We start from the raw sequence: 17500 nt of genomic DNA, 5'->3' as shown, positions 1-17500 counted from the left end.
CTGCGATGTCGAGCGAACGTAAGTCGTGACTTCGAAAAATATCATAAGGAACAACCAATTTCCAACACGTTTGATTTCATGACTGATACTGTGCCATCTGGGGGAAATGGACGCAGCTTCCCCGGACATATTCTCCAACACCCTATCGCACGGAATGGTAGAGAACATTTAGGAAAACATATGGTCCAATCTAAGCGCTCTTTCATGGCTACAGGGTAAACCCCCCTCTTAGCCATCCGATGGATGACTCCACATAATACCTAAATCCTGGGAAATATTTATACTTTCTTATTTTACATATTTTATTTTATTTTTTTTTTATTGATTTGTTTACATATTTAGTCAGGTTGAACTGAAAAGTATTTTTGTGATAGTAGTCAAAGATATGGGAGTTAGACTTTTAATGTTAGTAATTTGTTAATTTCGTTATCATTGTTATCAGCATTACCTATATCAGTATTGATATTATTGATTTTGATTTTACTGTCGCTTTTAGGTTATTTGTTTGAATGCATCTATATGTTTACCTTTAATCTAAAGGTTCATTCCCAATTTTAATGTGAAATATTTATATGAATTCTAAGTCATAATCATTTCATAAGAGATTTTCTTGGAAAAGCACTAAACGTCAATTGTATCAAGTCAATGTATAGACAGGTGAATGTTTGCTATTATTATTAATAATGATGTAATAAAATTCTAATATCTCGACTATTACCAATATTATTGTTGACAGATATACTCTTCTAATATAATAATGATAAATTTTCTGTTGCTCAGACGTAATGTAATTTCTCAGTAGGGCTCTTGATTAATGGTACTTATAATATACAGGTTTGTGTGTGTGTGTATATATATATATATATATATATATATATATATATATATATATATATATATATATATATATATATATATATATATATATATATATATATAACAAATCGTATGAACGTGCGATGTCTCAAGATGATAGCAGACCGGGAGGAAAAAGGAATAGAAGGATGAATCAAATGCTTTCGTGTTTTTAATATATCTACTCGTAGTCACGTGTTTTGAAAAATAATTCAGAATACAAAGAAGCCTCTGTGATGACGTACAAGAGGCAAACAAATGAAAAATATTGAAAAGCCCATTTATTGAAAACATGTTTTATAAACACTTCATTTAGTTCTTCAAAATATTTCTTAATTACACATGTCTCTATGATATTACCTTTTATGTCATCACAAAATACAAGTTCTTTATCAGCTTTCCAGTAATAGCGTGGTTGCATCTATTCATATGCGGGAAAAGGTTTCTGACAGTTTTACCCTTTATTACATTATTTTTACGGAGCTTTAATCTTGTTCCCACTTTGGACGATGTATCTTTTATCACCGTGATTGCATGGGATCCCATAGATACATCCATTTATCTGCTTCGGAGAATCTGTTTTTTCTGTGTCTTTTTGTTTAGAATGACTTTATTTCAAATATTTCCGAAGGGTTTCCATATTCAAGTCACAAACTCTGGAAAAAACATAGAACGAGGTTATTATTATTATTACTTGCTAAACTACAACCCTAGTTGGAAAAGCTGGATGCTATAAGCCTAGGGCCCCAACAGGGAAAATAGCCCATTGAGGAATGGAAACAAGGAGAATAAAATAAAGTAACAACATTAAAATAAACATTTCCTATATAAACTATAAAAAAAAACTAACAAAACAAGAGGAAGAGAAATTAAATAAAATAATGTGCCCGAGTATATACTTAAGGAAGAGAACTCTAACACAAAATAGTGGAAGACCATGGTACAGAGGCTATGACCTGGCTATGACACTACCCAAGGCTAGAGAACAATGGTTTGATTTTGGAGTGTCCCTCTCCTAGAAGAGCTGCTTACCATAGCTAAAGAATCTCTTCTACATTTACCAAGAGGAAAGTAGCCACTGAATATTCTAATTGGGTCATTCTTAGTAATAAATCCTTAAAATGTTTTCTTAGCTTTCTGGCAGGTTTTTGTTGTGAAATGGGGGTGTGGATACTTTACAATTGAGGCTATTTCGTGAATTTTCATATGCTCTGCATGAAGAAAATCACAGTAACTTTTCAATTGTATCCCTGAAAAACATGAATGAGAAAAATCATATTTTTGATTGACTGGTGGTAACTTAAATAAGAATGCATATACGAAATAACATTTGTAAGTTTCCTGTACACCGTAAATTTAAAATCTATAAATGGCAGTTTGTTTTCCACTTCTATCTCTAATGAGAACATCATATATGGTACCTGATTTCTTTGAAGTAGAGCTTAGGAAAATTCATTAAATAGCATCGATTTCAAATCACCTGTCTCACTTTGAAGGAAAAGTTTACCCGAAAAGAAAAAAAAAATCATTGTTTTCCCTTAGCTAAAAAAGATGAGTGTACAGAAAGTTTCTCAATTGCTATAAATTTCATGTCTATGTTAAAATTTCATGACTAATCCGAACATAAGATAATATAGAAGAAAATATAGCTGGTACTTGCCTTTATTTTTGAGAGGATAGAGGTATAAAATTTCAGAACTGGGCCATTAGAAGGAAAACGTTATTCATTCGTACTTTTACTCAAAACTATAATTATTATTGTTGTTATTGTTGTTGTTATTATTATTATTATTATTATTATTATTATTATTATTATTATTATTATTATTATTATTATTATTATTACTAACAAAGCTACAACCCTAGTTGGAAAAGCAGGATGCTATATAAAGCCAAGGGCTCCAACAGGAAAGGAAATAGGGAAATAGATAAACTATGAAAAGTAACAAACAATTAAAATAGAGTATTTTAAGAACAGTAACAGCATGAAAACAGATCTTTCATATATAAACTATAAAAAGAGACTTGTGTCAGCCTGTTCAACATGAAAACGTTTGCTGCTAGTTTAGACTTCTGAAGTTCTACCGATTCAACACCCGATTAGGAATCCACTACTTGGTCTCAACTGGAACAAAACTTCTAGACTACCGCGTAGTATTGAGCCTCATGATGGAGAAGGCCTTACTCTTAGAATTAACTGCATACCTAGTATTATGATTTAAATTATCCATTTTTTTTAATTGGTGGCAGGTTTGCGTTATTATGGTTTAAGGCATATTAGTTTATTATAGATAAAGGCCTATTGGGTTTCAAAAAAAAAAAAAAAAAAAATGGGGAGAAGAATAATAATGAAGCAAAAAAAAAAAATTAGTTCTTTTATTTATACGCAATCTTTGGCTTACTTCTTTATTGATGAAAAGGTTTAAAAACCAGATACGGTATTGTTATTATTAATATTATTATTATTATTATTATTATTATTATTATTATTATTTTTATTATTATTATTATTATTATTATTATTATTAGAAGTCAAGCTTTAACCCCAGTCGGATAGCAGAATATAAAAAGCATTAAGTCAAGCAGTATGGTACCGTAAAATTAATTTAAGAGTAGAGAATAAAATATACTAAGCAACAAAATAAAATTGATAATAAAGTATAGTAAATACCGCAAGATAAATAACAGACAAACTAATGATACTTATGAATCTGCTAAAAAAAACCTTTGAACCAAGTAAGTTTCTAAAGTTCCACCGATTTATTTTTTCACAATTTGGTCAAAGCTATAATGAAGCTTTTAGATTACTGTGATCTATTGAAGCTCTTTAAGTAGAGCAAGATTGTTAGGATGAACTGAATATCTAGTTCTATGCGGTGGATGGTATAGTTTAGGAAAATTATAATATATTGGATCATCAGAATTACTTTTAAGGAAAAGTATGAGGTAACAAAGATGGTCCCGGAGGCCAATATAAAGATAAGTTTAAAAGACCTGAAGATTCCATCCACTAGGTATTGAGCAAAATAACCCTTTTAAAATAGAGCCAAATATGAGAATAAAATGTACAAGGTTTTCTTCTGATAAATTTAGATTAGTCAAGTGATAGAGATCCAATAAAAGAACAATATTCAGAATATAGTAAAATGAAATGATTGATAAATTTCCTCGAAACGGGCCTCCAAAAATCTTGAAATATTTTCTCAGTATGAAAATACTTTGCTCATGTATCAGGCTGAATACGCATATTTCTTTCAGAATATTCCTAAGTGAGTTAGTAATCATAATTTTTTTCTGGGGCAAACTGAACAATCGTAATTTACTGTTTTTATATAACTGGTAATTATATGGAAATTTGAAAAAAAAATAAGACACCTTTAAACAAAGAAATAACTGCAAAATTTCATCAAACCTGATTATTTATAGAAATAAACCACGACGTACTAGGTAATGATAATTTTTCGGTATCCCCTGTAAAAGCCCCCAAAACCAGACATTATAATTCAGAAGGTATATCCTAAAAAAAGCTGACAAATGTATTGTTAATTCATTTCTTGAATTCTAGACACCAGTGAGCAATAGCCCAAACCCGGTCTTGTGACCAAAGTCATTCCTCTAACCTCTGGGGCCACCTCCTTTCTTAACCCAAAGGGCCTCCTCTTCATGCCAATAACCGACCCCCTCCAAAATCTTTATGAGATTCAGGTATACCTTTGCCGGTAATTGCTGATGATATGAAAGCGAGGAGCAGACGATATTATAAGAATGTTTGCCTATCCACCTTTTATCATCGTTTCCTTCACGCTTGTGTTTGTTCATTAACGTTAGCATTCCCTTTGGTACATCAATGGTTATGGGTTAATAGTGCGTTTTGTATTTATTGTCATGTATTAATTTCTTACTTCAGACTGTATTCCGTGCGTAGGAGAATCATCTGATATTTTCTATTTTAATATTAATTTGCTGTTTGAAATTTCATATGCATCTGTTTTATTAATTTGGATCCAATATTGATTTCCCAAGAATTTTTACCGGAGGCCATTACAGGATGCCTCCTTCACTAATGGGACATGGCTGGAGTTTGAGGTAGGAACAGACTTGTTTATTCGATCGGTATAGAAAAAAACGATGAGTTTAGGGAAAAAAACGATCGATTAAGAAAAAACCGGTTTCATAAGTTCTCCCTCGAGAACTTTCGGAAATAATTTGCAATAATTTCTGGCTTTTGATAATAGGGAGTCAAGGCAATCCATTCTATTTAGATATGATTGAGTTCACAGCGCCAGTATCCTTCAAAAACCTTGCACGTCATCATACGAACACCAGCATTGAACTGAAGAAAGAAGGAAAGAACAACTGATATACTGTATATCGTACATACACGTAAATATTTGTTTATAGGTATATTTCTGTCATATATATATATATATATATATATATATATATATATATATATATATATATATATATATATATATGATATATATATGATATATATATTATATATATATATATATATATATATATATATATATATATATATATATATATATATTCTCCTGTTTCCTTTAAATATGATGACGCCTCAAAAGTTTTATTAGTTCCAGGGCCCCTCTATGAATATATATATTTGTGTGTGTATATATATATATATATATATATATATATATATATATATATATATATATATATATATATATATATATATATATATATATATATATATATATATATATATGTAATGTGTATGTTTGTTTATAAAACTCACAGGAATACGTGATACTCTGATGCAATAAATCACAGGGAAAATTGAAATACTGATTGAAGATGTCATACAGATGAAGCTAGTCCAAATTCTCTTAGTATTTCAATTTTACCTGTGGTTCATTTTGCATATTTATTAATTTCACTTTGACCCCTTGCTCCCTGAAAGTGCCGGTGCCATAAGAGGTCAGCATATTGGTATTCCAGCAAGTTATATATATATATATATATATATATATATATATATATATATATATATATATATATATATATATATATATATATATATATATATATATGTACATACATACATACACATACACACACACTCGGACAGAATGCATGGCACTGTGTATGTTGAAAATGAGCTATAACTGGCTCTGAAATCTTATGGTTAAAGTTAAATTCCTGTTCAATATTTAACCTCTTGGCATGACCTTTGATTTGACTTCACCTTGTACTTCGCTTCAATCGTATATAGGCGTACTAAATAAAAGTTTCTTTATCCTTTGGTTTAAAATCCCTTACCAATGTTTAATTCCTATTTGAATTAGCTATCCTCTTTGAGGTCAGTTGTGGATTTTACATTATATAGGCATTACTAATTGGTCTTTGCAATGTCTTATCGGATTCCTTAACTTTTTCTTTGCTGTCAAATTAATTCATTTTTAAATCATAGTGCAAGTGGAGGGTTTCCCTCCACCAGTTTCATCTTGGCATTGAATAGCGTAGCCAATTACTGCACCAGGTCATAAGGCACATATTCTATAATCCATTAACAATGTATGCTAGATATGTTTTTGTACCATATTTAAAAGTTAATGCCAAATTTGAATTCTTAATCAACTAAGCTTGACCTTGACCTTGTTTTTCACGCAAAAATTATCATTTATTACTTCAATAATAATGCATCAGAAAGGGGGTATTATACTGACATTCACCATCAACGTAACAAACTGGTTTACATTTATAGGAAGTAACCAAGCAAGTGTTAATAGTTTTTATTAGTGGATGATTATGGATAAATATGAAGTCTCTCTTCCGGACAGCACAAAACTACTGACTCATGTTAGATATTTGACCTTACATATCTAAGTATGGCATAACCTCAGTGACCACACTGGCATCATTATGGATTATACTTTCTAAATATAAGTGTTTTGTCGTATATGGTCCAAGGTTTAAGACAAAATTGAATCTGCTAGACTTGCACAAAGTAGGTATGGCTTGTATATGAAGCTTCTATTTTGTATACTTCAGAAGTTATTAGCAAGGAGTTTATGTCTGAACTCTCTTCGCACTGCTTATTGGCAGCATTATTGAATTGTGTTTGCCAAATATAAATCTCTGTTATGTATAGTTCGAAGTATAATACCTTGAACCTACAATTATGTATGACAAAATCACTACTGCCTCTAAAATTTTCTCAAGGAAACGTGCATGTGATCAATTTTCCATTTGCTAGGTGTGCAATTTAGAAGGGGGAAAGGGGCATGCACATCTAAAATATTTTTAATATTAAGTGTTGGGTTACAGTAATATTTTTAAGAAATGCTGGTGATATTTGTACACTGCTTAAATATACAGGTTTTGTTTATTTATTTGAACCGTTATGAAATTAAAGTAGAAATGCACTTATGAATATAGTAACAACTAGAGAGGCACCCAGTAGAGTGCAGACATCCGTCACAGTAGCTTATTTCTCGACCTTGACCTTTGACTTGGGACTTTCAAAATTGAATCACTTCCACGTCTCATCATAAAAATTAATCCCTGAAAGCATCACTATTCTATGAGTAAATTTGTGGCCATGAAGTTGTTCACACACACAAACGACCTTTTGTTCAACTTCGACCTTGACCTTTGACCTAGGGCTTTCAATATTGAAGCACTTCCATATCTCAACAAAACAATTAATCCTTGAAAGTTTCATTACCCTATGATTGAAATTATGGAAAGGAAGTTGTTCACACATCAAACAAACAAACAAACAAAGAAACAAACAACGGTGAAAACATAATCTCCTCTCCAACTTCGTTGGCGGAGGTAATTAGGATGGTTCAAAGCAAGGACTATATATAGCGTGGTTCAAAGAATGTCCTAACTATTTTTAAGTATGGAGAAAACCTTTACTGTTGCAAAAAGTCTTGCATCGTATATTTATATTGACGTATTTTGAGAAGGTCTCATTTGATGTTTATGAATAGCTATATATATGTATATGTTTATATATAGATATATATATATATATATATATATATATATATATATATATATATATATATATATATATATATATATATATATATATATATATATATATATATATATATTAGAGAGATGTGTAATAGAATATAGATATCAGAAAGGTAGCTGTAAGAATATTCATCTTTTTTTATAAAGTATTAGAAAGAAAATCATTCAAGAATTTCAAACTTTAAAAACGGAAAGCATTACCAAATATGCATTTCTTCAACCGAATGTTCACATCTTGGGATTTTCTTTATATCTTATTCTTACAATCTTAACAAATTAACTTTACTGTTGGGCCTGGCAGCTTAGCCAATCACTTCTTATTTTTTCAATGTTTACATATACACTTCTTTTTCCAATCCAAAACCCCCCTCTGCTTCTGGACATCGAGTTGAACTGCATTTGCTTCAGTCAGTTCCATAATCACTCCCTCCGTTGGTTCGGTAATCTCGAGGGAAACGTTGAGGAAAATCGCCCTTACAGTGGCGACGCACTTAGGATTATCCTTCCTTGACTTCTTACAATTTACGCCATTGATACCGTTTCCATGCTGTGAATAACCCAAGTGTTGGAAGGGCGGATATTCCAAGCTCGTTGGTGGCACCTCCGACAATTCATTGCCGTCACCCAATGGGACAGACTTCATTACATGGTCGGGTAAGGCAACCAGTGAAGTGGGAGATTGCAATAATATAGGCCTTGATGTATGCTTATTGAAATGAAGCCGGCCCCTCCTATCCAATTGCTCTAAGCCCCTTTACTACTCTCACCAAATACCTTATGATTTAGTCTCCATATGCAAATGAAACAGTAAGCTACACCGTGGATAGAGTCTCAAAAAATATGGCATTCATTTTACGCCTATTTATGACGACCCAGAACCCTGGAGACTCCACGTAAATGAGAAGTTTGCATAAAGAGGTTTCGGATGGTGTTTTGGGACTCTTGGTATTGTTGCGGGGAAGGGGGAGCTTCTGGTTTAGTAGGGGCGGTGTTCCCCTTACCTACTCCCCCTTCGCCAACAGCACATTTCATGGTGTTGCCTGTGATAGGAGGAACACAAGCTCTCAGTGCTGGGGGAGAGAGAGCTAGAGCCTCCTGCTCTCCTACTTTATGTGGCAGATTACAATGGTCGACTTTTTTTCTATCGTAGAGTCATTTTGATTGTAGAATATATATTAAAAGCATATTGATGTGTTTTTTTTTTTTTGTGTGTGTAGGGGGACAGAAGCAGTTGCAAGGGGCGCGCAATTCTTACTGGTTTATGTGTCGCATTGTATTGTTTTTTTACCAGCCGTTTCTTTATTTGTTTGTACTGAGAGAGTTGTTGCCATTTTATTTGTTTATGATTATTTTTCTGGTGGAGACCAGTTTTGGGGAAGGGTATAATAGAGTAGGGGAAGGACTAAAGATAAGAGGGGGCGGTGATTGTCGTTCACTGAGTGTGAAATTTAAACTGGATTAAGACCTTCTGACAGTTTCGTATATGTACAAGCAGATCATTTCGCAGGCGTCTCATGAAGACCGCCTGTGATTTTATAGTTCATTAACACTGATGTAAATGTTGCATGCATTCTCTCCTCCTTACACGACCCGTTTTTCATTAATCCTTTCGGTTCATAATTAAATGCTTTAACTTCTGTAATCGGACCGAAACACTCCCATGATGTTTTCCAAATAAACATCTCGCAAAGAGTAGTTGATTTTATTTATCTACAGTACCTCCCACCAAGATAAAAATACCTACTTCGTTACTTTAAAAATGGATTCTCTCCTCTGTTTAAACGAATCACTTAAAATACCCATTCTGTGTAAACTGTTGCGGATATGTTAAGGAGCCTTACTGCTCCAATTCGGAACCTTTGGAAGATTCGTTAGGTCAGTAAATACCCGCAAAACACATTGATTACGATTCGGGAGAATTCATTACTTGTAAAACTGCGACCGTTTTCTTAAGCGAGTTTATTGCTTTCTTTTCGACCTGAAATTTTCCGCAGCGAAATTCCTCTTGAGGACTTTGATTTCAAAAGAAAAAGCATTTAGGCATCGTAGATTAACCTCTCTTCTCTCTCTCTCTCTCTCTCTCTCTCTCTCTCTCTCTCTCTCTCTCTCTCTCTCTCTCTCTCTCTCTCTCTCAGGTTATATCCTTTGTTGAATAGAATAATTAGGTGCTTCTTGAAGGCTGGTCAATAGAAAGTAGAAAGTGATTCGATGTGAGGCGCATATTATCGCCTGTTATCACAAGCACATTGAACAGATGAGGGCATATTTCCCGTTTATGGAAATATTTCATGCCAATGGTTATTATGGTTACTCTGTCTCTCTTATATGTGGGATTGGAATAGTACTAATTTCTTTTGTTTACAGGCCATAGCACCATCTTTTAATAGATATGTTTTTTGATGCCGTACAATTTTCAGTGGGTCCTTCTGTTTATTATGTAATTTTATTTTTACGTAAGTTGCATTTATCTTTAAGTCAATCCTTTATAGAAACGTTTACTATCATTTTCTAAAAATTAACGTTTTTTGGAGGCTGCATCTGTTATTAGCTTAAGAAAATTCGTTTGACCTTCAGAAGGTGGTAGCTCCCTCTCGTCCTAACGTCTGGTACCATGTCTGCATCTCTTTCATGCTATATGTAACTTTTTATTCCCCGAACTAATAATTGCGGTACCCTCTTGTTCCAAGTACACACTATTGCGTATTTATCCACGGTTGTCTGAACATCTCACACAATTTTTTTTTTTTCAATTTCCTAAGACTTTCTTAATTTCTAGTTGGAGTTACTCAGTGGCAAGGGCTAATATCAACTTTTTTTTTCTATCATGGAAATGTCATTTACATTTTATTTTGTGAAATAAACTGGAACGGTCAAATAATAAGAAATTTTAAATACATATTTAGTAACATTATACAATATCCCTTTATGCTTCATATCTTTCTTCTATCTTTGAAATTAATATCTTCAGTAAATTTGGTTTTGACTTGGCTTTTACCTAGATTTTAAAGAAAATTATTCGGCCTTCAATTTTAATTGTAATGCTATTACTTAATATTATTTAATCCAGCTTCCGAAACATTATGAATGTTCTGATAATGGCAGAGAATCAGGGAATTTTACCTGGCGTTAATTAAAGCAAAAACTGCGCGGCAAAGTTATTTGAGTTGGTTTCTTTTAGAATTTGGATGATTTTCAGCTAGAAACGGACAGTGCGAGATTTATAATTGCTGAAAATGTTGGTTAGACCTTAGAAATCTACAAACTGTAAAACTCTCAAGCCATTAAAATTAAGATGAGCTTATAAGGAACTATTTATTCATATAGAGTCATCACCAATATCTCAAACCGAATAACATTGAGTATAAAAAGTTGTCTCCAATCCGCTCGCGGCTACAAGGATGCATTTGAGTGCATAAGGAATTTGGAAGAGAGGTAAATAATTCAAATAAAGTTGCGTGTACATAATTGTCAGCTACGCGACTCGTAATCGTGGATGGTTACTATCGAAGCCTGTAGTTCTTCTCTATACCATCAATGTGATTTTTACTATACTATTTTGAGAGTTGATGTGAGTATTATATGTTTTAATTCTAACAAGGTCGGCCAGGTTGTGGGTTCTCAGTAGGGAATGTCATTCTTATAGTCACTCCTTTCTAATTCTTTAGGTTTCTGTTGTAATGCACTTTTCGATTTAAAATGGCCTTTTGTGTTTACTCTTCATGTGATACCATTCGCGGTGTGCATACAAAAGGTAACAGATTTTCCCTTAAATGCATTTTGCGTTCTATTAAGGTAACTCTGATTATACAGATCTCGGGTAAGGTAATTAGTTAAGTTAGATGTACACATTTGGCTACCATGAAACTTTTCTTCTCCCTCGTAATCTTGTTGTTAATATTAGTAGTAGCAGTGTCGATATTATTAATCTTATATACAATGCAGCTTCCTTTTACCTTATAAAGTCTTCACATGTCAAAAGACGGGGTTTATAGCATTCAATAGTTGAGAAAATGAGGATCAGATTTAGTATAACTATCTTAGAAATAAAAGAACTCTATAATAACCGCTGTTGTCATGAAGATTTCATTGTCAGGAAAGTAATAGGAGCATTGGAGAAACTCCAAATGGCATAATCTGGCGAAGTTCGATTAAAGTAGTAACGAAACTTATTTATTACTGAAATATTATTATTATTCTTACATATGTATTTTGCTTAAACAAGGCAGTTAATTACGTGACTTTGATTTAACTACATCTCTCTCTCTCTCTCTCTCTCTCTCTCTCTCTCTCTCTCTCTCTCTCTCTCTCTCTCTCTCTCTCTCTCTCTCTCTCTCTCTCTCACTATTTTTAGAAATCTCTAATCAATTAAAAATATCAACTATGTGGAGTTTTGTATCTAAATCAAGAATATTTTGTCACAGGTAAAGTTCAACTTCCATGTTTGAATATTTAATTCGTGACTTTTTAAGGTGCTTGCCCTGGACAGCAATCAACAGCTTGGTATATCATAAGGACAGTGGAACTCATTACATACTTCTTTATCTCCATTGTATTTGTTATTTGTGCTATTATTGTTATGCATTTACTTGATATGAGATAATTTTTATCTTCAAAGTATTTTCATGTCGATTCTCTTATAGTCAAAATAACAACTCAATGCCTTGCAAAATCCGTGGGGTAAGAGTATCAGTATTTAATTGCTAACATGTAAAATGTCAAAAGAGATTGGCTCTTTGTCTCGGGAATTCCTGTTCTTTGAAGAGCCAGTATTGCAGTAAACTTTCACTAAGTCTGGATGATGAAAATTTGCATAGCTTGAAATTCATAAGAATTCCTGAAAAATTGTATGGTTATTTGATGTTTGTTATATTCACAAGTCCTTTTAATGGTGATATGCCATGAATTTTTTTAGTGACCTGTGCTTATGATGATGTAGAATGTTTGTGGAGTATGGTAGACATTTAAAATCAGAAATGGATTTTACTTTTAATTTTTTAGAATATTCGAGATTATTTATACTAACTTGAAATTTAAATGTTATGTGTGTATTGCATATCACATGTGCATCCTAGAAATATAATATCATTATATTTAAGACTTAAGGTCGAGTCCTAATAAATTCTTGCGAGATATCTTACAAACGTAGCTAATATTATTGTCATCCATTTTATGATTCATAGATAGAATTTAGCTAACTGTTTCGGAAGTTATTGTTTGTTTATTACCTTTACGTGAAAAATAAAATCAACTATAGTCTTACTGTACATTATTTTAATTTAGATACTTATTTGCTTGAAAATTGAATTAGAATCATTTTGAAGTTTTCCTGTATGATGACTCATTATTCAAAAGAAAATTTGTAAAAATGGCTCCTGGCTTATTCCTTACATCTTTCGTTCGCGGATAGCCCTTTCGTTAGCCTACTTTGCATCGTTTATAAGGATTTGTTCCTACAGTTTTAGCTTCGATAGTTTTGTACTGATTAAAGAATCGGTTCCTTGTTAAATTTTTTGTTTCATCTCTTTTTTTTTTTTTTTTTTTTTTTTTTTTTTTTTTTTTTGTGTGTGTATGTCAAAGACGCCTTATATAAGGCGATGATAGCCATGTTATTTGGCTAGAAACAGAATTTTTAAGATTCTTACTCAACCACGTAAAAATATTCTCAGTATGTGTACATATTTGCTCGTGTTTTTCTTCATTATATCTGTTACGCCTGACAGTTTTGTTTGGCAAGTCATCTCAAAATGTTTAGATATTTAAAAGAGAGAGAGAGAGAGAGAGAGAGAGAGAGAGAGAGAGAGAGAGAGAGAGAGAGAGAGAGAGAGAGAGAGAGAGAGAGAGAGAACAGAAAAGAAACCGAAAACATTTCTCGGGGCCAGAACCTCACAAATGAGAATTAAGGACGGGCGAAAATTGCTTGTGAGGCTAATGATACTTAGGATGATGTGTGGAAGGCCTCCAGGGTTGACTAATGCAGATTCCTCCCTGAGATCCTCTCTCGAGAGAAGGAGGGGGAGGTAGCTGTAAAAGGAGAAGGTGGGGAAGAAAGAAGAAAAAGAAAACCTCTAAAACCAAAGAAAAACCTGAAAATAACTGAAACACTATTGTTGTTTTTCTTTTCCGGGATGTTGGTATAATAGAATTTTCATATGTGAAATACATGTCTCAAAGAGAGCTGTGGGGTTAATGCTGAATTAGTCTCTCTCTCTCTCTCTCTCTCTCTCTCTCTCTCTCTCTCTCTCTCTCTCTCTCTCTCTCTCTCTCTGTATATATATATATATATATATATATATATATATATATATATATATATATATATATATATATATATATATACACACATATACTGTATATATATATGTGTGTGTGTGATATTCATAAATATACACATATACTACGTATTTTTTATCCCCATTTAATTTACCTGCTTTATTTTTTGTAAAATCCTATCAAAAGTAAATTAGGCTCTCCAGGTTACGATGGTTTGAACTGGAGTAAATCGAGATTCCTTTTTATGAAATGCAAGGGACCTCCATCTCCTGAAATTGAAATTTAATATAATTTCTTCTCGAAGCCCAACATTCGCAGGGTAACTAGGGAGAATCTAAAGCGCCGTATTTCCAAATTCCGGGAATTTTAAGTGGGATTTGGAAGGATTTTACGAGCGCATAAATACCAGATGTTCTAGAAATGTTAATGTCATTTTCGTTACTTCTGGAAAAATTCTTTGATATATCAAGATCATTTTCGGAAATCTTCTACCTTGCTTTTAGCGGTGCTAAAGATGTGTGTGAAGTGGGGATTTGCTATTTTACTAAGCATACATCTCTCTCTCTCTCTCTCTCTCTCTCTCTCTCTCTCTCTCTCTCTCTCTCTCTCTCTCTCAGCGTACATTTGTTGGTTTTGGTGATTTGTAGCCTTTGGATCTGATAGCCTTTATTCTTTTTTTTCTTTTTTTTTACTAGTTCAGTTATACTGCTGTTTGAATCCGAATGTTACCGTCTCTTTCGCTTCTAAAATGTTGCATTTTTATATATCACGCTAAAACTCAACCACCTCACTATGATAAAATTCTAACGAATGGCCAAATCACACAAAAGCATATAAATGTGTGTGTGGCCACTTAATATTTTCTATTTTTTTATACTATTTAGTAACCAAAAACTCAGCCAAGCTCTTTATTTGAGGTTCTGTTATCCGTGGAAAACTTTAATTGGAAACTTAATTGTAACTTATTTTTCTTCGTTATTCCTCATAGCATGCTCTCATGTTAACTCTAGCTCTAAGAATGAATCGTTTCGTGCGAGATAAAGGCATTTTGATGTTGGACAAATTGGGCAAGAAACAAAAAGTACTTGGGCCCATGTATCATAACAAGCTTAGGAAAGTCTGGAGAGTGTCCAAGAAGGTAACATGAGCGACTTGCAATATTTTTATTCAACGCAGCAACTTACCATCATATGAGTCTGCCTTTTTACTATAACTTGAAGGTCTTGAAAATTAAAACTTTCCAAGAGCCCTTATATACCGTTTTCAATGAAGAAAATGGGCAATATTTGCTCTCAATATTAATGTTGACATTAATTGTTTTTATTTGAAAATATGGGAAAAATAAAGCGGAAACCAGGGCACTTAAATTAAGGTCTTTTAACGGTAACACTGAATTTCCATTACCAATACTGGTATTAGGTTTTTGTGTACAAGAAAGGGGTATATCACAAGGTGATAAATATACTTCATAATAGTTTCCTGTTTTATTCATGGAATTTACAATAAACTTCGCCAACGAAGTCCTTAATGTGTTCTATTACTATTACGGTTATAACTACCACTGTTTCCCTATTTGTCTTTAGCTTTTGGGAATGTTTGAGAACAACTATTTTGAAGAACAAGAGGAAATTCACACTAAACTAAAGATTGGTGTTTTCTTATATGGTTAATTGATAAATTAAATGAAAATGGTTAAATTACATGTCATGCAAATAGGCCTGAGTGCCAATACAAACACTCGTGTGTGTATATATATATATATATATATATATATATATATATATATATATATATATATATATATATTTATATATATATAAATTTATATATATATACAGTATATATATATATATATATATATATATATATATATATATATATATATATATATATATATATAAATATATATATATATATAAATATATATATATATATATATATATATATATATATATATATATATATATATATATATATATAAACAAATAGATATATTTGAGTGTATAGACTTTATGGTTACATGTATATGTATTCAACTAGGTGACAGCAAATATTTACACGAAGTGTTAAGTATAATTTATATAGTATGCTTTATGACTAAATTGTAACTCTAGAAATTATGTTGCAAACAATGTTACATAATTACATTTTCCAAGGCTGGCTATTAAAATTTCAGTTTAATGCTAGAGAAATTACTAGAATTTTATACCTTTGAAATGTTCACGAACGTGGTGTATGACCCGGCAGTCAAATATGATAGGAAAGTGAAGTGTAGAATATTTTATTAAACTTGAAATGAAGTTGATTAAGATGCAGGTGAGACTTACGGGAGAGGCGGGTAAAGTATTATTTGAGATAGTGTAATAACACTCAAAACTTCGTTAGATAAACGTAAGTTTTGCGTAACCAGGAAAATTTAGGGAAACCAAAGTCATGCAGGGATATTGTTTTGCTGAAGGTTTAATTTTGAATGGATTATGTAACTTGGAAGTGCATTGGACACGCAATATATATATACTGTATGTATATATATATATATATATATATATATATATATATATATATATATATATATATATATATATATATATATATATATATATTGCAAAGTTTTACCGTTATTTTGTTTTACATTTAGTTTACAGCTCCTAACTAGGCGGTTCTCGCTCTTGCTACGTAATTCGTTTTGTAGAGGTTAATTTGAATTGGGTTTATTTTTCTGTTTTACTAACTCTAAATAGGAAATTTAAAGATTTTATTTACTTATGATTCATAGAAAAGAGATTTTTCATGTTTATATGATTCTGAACATTTCCTTTAGCTTTACCCTCATGCAATATCTTTATGATAATGAAAGCAAAAATGATAAGTCGTACATCATCATCTAAACATAAACAATCTGTTCCTCTAATGATAGACTTTTTCGAAGGGGTCCGAACACTCCATGTTATCTTAAAGTAGGTGTTCCGATATCTGGTCGTTGGGACAGCTTGCTGTAACCTTATAATAAAGTTTTCCTGGCTTGAGAGGTTTTCAGTGGTGTGTAGTTGCTTTCGTAGTGCTTCCATTGTCAATATATTAACTGGGAATTGGTATTTTTGCATATAATCGCCTAATAAGCATTTAGGTAAAATCGTCTGTTATGCTTGAGAATCTTGCTAGCAACTCTTCAATAGCTGAAAATTATTTTCATGATGCGTCGTCGAAGTCTCTGCCATCATTTCTGGAAAATATAAGAAAAGAGATTAGTTATAATCATATGTGTGTGAGTTTTAATTATAAAGAAAGCATATTAAAAAAAAAAAAAACACTTCATATTCAGACAGATTCCTATTGGCATTTTGTATTTTCCTTT

General features: G+C 32.0%; 1 protein-coding gene and 1 long non-coding RNA gene across 3 annotated transcripts in view; one reads left to right on the top strand and one right to left on the bottom strand.

The window, feature by feature from the left end:
• Positions 1–17500, top strand: part of LOC137615324 (homeotic protein ultrabithorax-like) — a 1252187-nt gene that overhangs the window by 54959 nt on the left and 1179728 nt on the right. The gene's annotated exons all lie outside the window — the stretch shown is intronic.
• The window catches only part of LOC137615327 (uncharacterized), a 68776-nt gene continuing 68036 nt past the window's right edge, over positions 16761–17500 (bottom strand). Inside the window, exon 3 of the long non-coding RNA XR_011039224.1 lies at positions 16761–17368. This is a non-coding gene — a long non-coding RNA (uncharacterized lncRNA). The remainder of the gene's footprint in view (positions 17369–17500) is intronic.

This window comes from Palaemon carinicauda, chromosome 21, assembly GCF_036898095.1.
Source record: "Palaemon carinicauda isolate YSFRI2023 chromosome 21, ASM3689809v2, whole genome shotgun sequence".
Lineage (NCBI taxonomy): Eukaryota > Metazoa > Arthropoda > Malacostraca > Decapoda > Palaemonidae > Palaemon > Palaemon carinicauda.
Note: the sequence above shows the minus strand (reverse complement) of the source record. Positions and strands in the feature narration are given on the sequence as shown.